This window comes from Marmota flaviventris, chromosome 3 (assembly GCF_047511675.1).
Source record: "Marmota flaviventris isolate mMarFla1 chromosome 3, mMarFla1.hap1, whole genome shotgun sequence".
NCBI classification, from domain to species: domain Eukaryota; kingdom Metazoa; phylum Chordata; class Mammalia; order Rodentia; family Sciuridae; genus Marmota; species Marmota flaviventris.
Window position 1 is genome coordinate 143243482 of NC_092500.1, and position 6161 is coordinate 143249642.

Consider the following 6161-nt stretch of genomic DNA (forward strand, 5'->3'; position numbering starts at 1 on the left):
AGCATGAAAGATATGAGCTGGTTTTTGTGTAAATTAAATTTTTTCTCATTGTGATGTCACCCTTTTTATTTGTAGCAGTGCTTTCCCCTAAATTAATAGAGCAACATCTGCTTCCCTTTAGTTTGTATATGTCTGGTTTCTTTTTTTCTATTCCATTCTGTATGCTTTAGGCATGACTTCTAAAGACCATTATATTGTATTTTCCCTTTTAAAAAAAAATCCAAGTTGAAGCTTGGCATGGTGGTGCACACCTGTAATCCCAGGGACTTGAGAGATCAAGGCAGGAGGATCGCAAGTTCAAGGCCAGTCTCCACAACGTTGTGAGACTCTCAGCAACTTAGCCAAACCCTATCTCAAAATAAAAAGGGCTGAGGGTATTATCTTGGTGGTAAAGTGCCCCTGTCTTCAACCTCCTGAATCTAAGTTGATACTTCTATTTTTAAATTTTTTTAAATATTTATTTTTTTAGTTGTAGTTGGACACAATGTCTTTATTTGTTTCTTCCATGTGGTGCTGAGGATCAAATTCAGGGCCTCACACATGCTAGGTGAGTGCTCTACTGCTGAGCCACAACCCCAGCCCTCTACTCTTTAAAATATAGAGAATACAGAGTCTGGATCCATTTCCATTTGTCATGACCACTAAGATTTTTTAAGCTTTATTTTTGAAATAGTTACGGATTCAGGGGATAATGTGAGGAAATGACTGCACATATGTTAAGTTTTTTCCCCCCTACTATCTTATGCTTTCAACTTGTCCTTCTTTTGGATATAATGAAAATTTCCACTACTTACTTACCATGACTAGCCTATGCAAATCACTATATGTGTTTCCGAATTACACATCAAGGAGCTAATAACTCCAAAACTGTTAGTATTTTAGGCAGCTACTAATTTGCTGAGTTCTGAGAGTACCAGGTTCCTCCTCTTGGCCTATGTATGCACTCACTGTCTCTCAGGACTATGACACCATTTTATTCATCGCTATGGAAAACACTTAAGTCAAGTTAATAATAAACTGTCAAATATTTGTAGCTTGAAAAAGTTCTGCTCAGGAATTGTTAGATTTCATCACATTATTCATTGTGACCACTAGAGGGAGACCACATACAACTATTCACAAAATAATACTCAAAATTTCTAATCTTAAAACCCTGTCAATAGGCCACAAAACTGTGGAAGCAACCTAGATGCCCTTCAATACATGAATGGATAAAAAAACTGTGGTATCTATACACAATGGATTATTACTCAGCATTAAAAGAGAATAAAATTATGGCATTTTCAGTTAAATGGATGGAATTGGAGAATATCATGCTAAGTGAAGTACGCCAATCCCCAAAAACCCAAGGCCAAATGTTCTCTCTGATAAATGGATGCTGATCCATAATGAGGGGCATGGAAAAAATGGAGGAGGGGAGGGGAGGGTGCATGAGGGCAGGAAAGATGGTGGAATGAGATGGACATTATTACCCTAGGTACAAGTATAACTGCACATATGGTGTGATGCTACTTCGTGTACAACCAGAGAAATGAAAAGTTGTGCTGCAATTGTGTATAATGACTCAAAATGAATCCTGCTGTCATATATACCTAATTAAAATAAATAAATAAAATTTTTAAAAGGACACAAAACTAAAAGGGAAAAATCTCTCCATATACTTAAGACATAAAGGAGTAACCTCAAAATAGTGGACAAAAAAATTTAAGTAAAAGCTAAAAATTGTTAAGTAGGATAAGAATGCAAGACTCCAGCATATGCTACCATAAGCAATGAACTTCCAATGGGGAGATGTAAATAAGTTAAAGGTGAAAAGATAGACAAAGACATAATAGGAAGAAAGAATACAAAGGGATAAAGAGAACTATTTTATTTATTTATTTTTATATGATAGTAGAATGCATTTTCACATTATACATAGATGGAGTATAATTTTCCATTCTTCTGGTTGTACATTATGTAATTCTACATTATATATGTAATCATAATCACACATAGGACAGCAATGTCCAATTCATTCTATCTTTCCTATTCCCAAATTCCCTCTCTTCCCTTCATTCCCCTTTGTCTAATCCAAAGTACTCTCTACCCCAATCCCTCATAAGCCAAATGCCCCATCCACGACAAGACAAACCCAGTTCTGAGCTACTCTCTCTGTGCCCACCCTCCTTAAGGGACCATCTTGGTTCTTCTGGTGGCACTGGAGAGCGGAGACCATGCAGGACCACTATAGTTAATCCAGCATCTTGGAAATCCTTTTAACTAGGATATCTCAGCTGGGATAGCCATATCTACACTCAAGTAAGTCCTCTCTTTCCTTTTCCTTCATATCAAACCTCCCACCCAGAAAGACTCAGTTGGATAAACTGCTTCTTCCTTACCCACTCCCTTATTGTGAGTTACCATCTGCATATCAGAGAAGACACTCAGCCTTTGGTTTTTTACAATTGGTTTATTTCACATAGCATGATAGTCTCCAGTTTCATCCACTTCCTGGCAAGTGCCATAATTTCATTCTTCTATATGGCTGAGTAATATTCCATTGTGTATACATACCATATTTTCTTTATCAATTCATTTGTTAAAGGGCACCTAGGTTGGTTCCATAGTTTAGCTATTGTGAATTGAGCTGCTATAAATATTGATGTGGCTGCATTGTTGTAGTATGCTGATTTAATTCCTTTGGGTATACATCTAGGAGTAGGATAGCTGGGTCAAATGGTGATTCCATTCGAAGTTTTCTGAGGAATCTCCATACTGCTTTCCAGGGTGGTTGCACCAATTTGCAATCTCACTAGCAATGTATGAGTGTACCTTTTCCCCCACATCCTCACCAGCATTTATTGTTACTTGTATTCTTGCCATTCTGACTGGATCGAGATGAAATCTCACTATATTTTTAATTTGCATTTCTCTAACTACTAGAGATGTTGAACATTTTTTCATATATTTGTTGACCAATTGTATTTTTTCTTATGTTAAGTGCCTTGTATTTCTTCTTATGTTCAGTTCCTTTGCCCATTTATTAATTGGGCTTTTTTTTTTTTTTGGTGTTAAGTTCTTTGAGTTCTTCATATACCCTGGAGGTTAATGCAGGTGGCAAAGATTAAGAAAGTGATTTTATAGAAAGCATCACAATCAATAAATAGCTGTGCATATAATACAAAGCTTCAAGATGAGGGGCTGGGATTGTGGCTCAGTGGTAGATAGCTCACCTAGAACGTGTGAGGCACTGGGTTCGATCCTCAGCACCACAAAATAAATAAATAAATGAAATAAAAGTATTTAAAAAAAGCTTCAAGATGAATGAAATTAAAACTTATATAGTAGCAAGGAGAAATAGACAAATCCCAGAGATTTAATAGTTTAGCTCTGTATTCCCTTCCTAGAGCTGAGATTATGGGTCTGTGCCACCCCACCCAACTAAACAATTGACTGAACTAAACTAAACCATTGAATATCTATATTTAAATCAACAAACAATGCAGAACTGAGCTCCTTATTCCATATCATATACAAAAATTAACACAAATGAAGCATAGATCTAAATGTAAAGCCAAATTATAAAATGTTGGGAAGAAAATCTTTGTGACTTTGTGTTAGGCAAAGAATTCAGAGATATATAACATCAAAAGCATCCTCCATAAGCAGGCACAGTGGCACACACCAGTAATCCCAGAGACTCAGGAGGATAAGGCAGGAGGATTGCAAGATAGAGGCCAGCCTTAGCAACTTAGGGAGACCCTAAAAATAAAAAGGAGTTGAGGATGTAGCTCAGTGGTAAAGCACCCCTGGGTTCAATCCCCAGGACCAGAACAAACAAAAAACATCTTTCATAATAGAACAGCTTAATAATAGGCCTTTATCAAAATTTAAAACTACTTGTTTGAAAGACACTGTCAAGGGAATAAAAAGTTGAACCACAAATGAGAGAAAATATTGTCAAATTATACATCTGAGAAAGGACTTGGATCCAGAACATGAATTTGTGTGTATGCGTGTGTGTGTGTGTGTGTGTGTGTGTGTAATTCTATAAGAAAACTTTCCAGCTAAAAAAGGGAGATCCCTTTTTTAACAAAAGATTTGAACACATTGCTAAAGTAGGCATACAGATGGCAATTAACAAATAAAAAGGTCTTCATTTGTCATTAGAGAAATGCAAATTAAAATCACAATGAGATGAATTGCACATCTATTAGATTGGTTGAAATATTAAAAACTGATTATCCAAACCAGCACTAAAATAATAAACCATAACAAGGGATAAGAAGAATGTATACCAACTGTATCTCTCATACGTTGTGGTAGGAAACATGTTAGAAAACTGGCAGGTTTTTTTTTTTTTTTTTTAAGTTAAGCATAACTACCATATGATCTAGTCTTCTATTTCTAGGAATTAAGAGAATTGAAAACATGTTCCCACAAAGATTAGTACATACATATGAATTGCAACATTGTTTACAATAGAACAAACTGGAAAAGACCTAATGTCTACTAACAGATGAAAAAATGTGATATGTCAATAAAATGAAATACTACTCATTGATAACAAGGAATGATCATGCAATAATCATGTACTAGTACCACATAGTTTTAATTACACTCATTTCCTGATATTTTATTGTTTGTAAAGTAACACCTCCATATGACTCTTTTTCAGATTTGGCTGGGTATTTCTGTAATCCTGCACTATCTAGTATCTATGTCTACATCTACATATATATTGACATTATTTTGTCTAAAGTAAAAATAGTTTTAATGGAAATTGTATTTAATTACAGGACTTTTAAGAACACTTTATGCTTATGCTTTTCAATGTTTCTTTCCAAGAATATTGACTGTCTTTGTTACTTTTTTCATAGATTTTTGGGAGGATTCAATTTTATATTATAATCCTCAAAGTATTTTTGCACATAGAAAGATTATTTATATTTGTTTAGAATTATTTTAAAGAAGTCTCATGTTTTCATTTCCAACAGTTTTTAAGATTGCCTTCAGTTTTCTGGATCACAATAAATCAATTTTACTTCTTTCCAATTATCATGCCCCTTGTTTTTTCCTCTTGTTAAATTGCATTGTCTACCGTCACCAGAAAAATTTTAATAGTGGAGATAACAGATAAGCTGTGGTTTTTTTTTTCAGTTTTCATTGTAATATTTACATTTCTTCAAGCATGATACTGTTTTTTTTAGCCACATAGTGTTTCACCATATTTTTAGAAAACTACCCATTTTAGTCTTAGTACTTTTTTTTTTTTAAATCAGGAGTGTATCTTACACAAAAATGTAAGGAAATAATAAAATTAACAATTAGACATTGATAAATTAAACTTCATTGAACTTTCATAATCAGTTACATCATTTTTCAGTTTACTAGGACATAATAAAATGCCACATACTGGATGGCTTAAACAACTAGTTGATTTTCTCATAATTCTGGAGGCTTCAAGACCATGATCAAGACATTGGCAGTTAGTATTTTCTAAGGCCTCTCTCCTTGGTTTGTAGATGGCTGCCTCCTTCCTGTGTCCTCACATGGTCATCCCTCTGTGTTTCTGTCCTAATCTCTTCTTACAAAAATACCAATTATATTGGATTAGGACCCATCCTAAATACTCTATTTTAGTTTAGTCCCTTTAAATATCTTAATTTCAAAAAGAGTCATCCTTAGATACTGGAGGATAAGACTCCACCTTATGGCTTTCGAGGAGGTCAGGGATCGGAGCAAAAAGGCAAACCACAGATCAGAGAAGAAAATCACATATAACCTAATGTAAAAATGAACAAAGTCTTTTAAATAGAAATTTAGACTTTACAAAAGAGTTTATAACTCATAGATAATAAAGATATCAAACGGTGTTCAACATTTATTATTCACAAGCAAATACAAATTAAGTTGAATCATAAAAATTCTCATTTCTATAAGCCTCAAAATGATTGCTTAAGATTGAAAAATGCACATTTAACTTTGTAGCATACAGAAACATCACAGGGACACGCTGACTGATGGCTTAGTAAAAAAATCCTCAGTATGTATTTTGAGGAAGTGGAGGCAGGTAGGGTAGCAATGGAAAGCAACCTTTGCATCACTTGGCCAGCCTTTGCTATGTACCCAGATGGGAACGAGGAGAAAAACTGGGCTATCTTCAGATTAACTCTTTT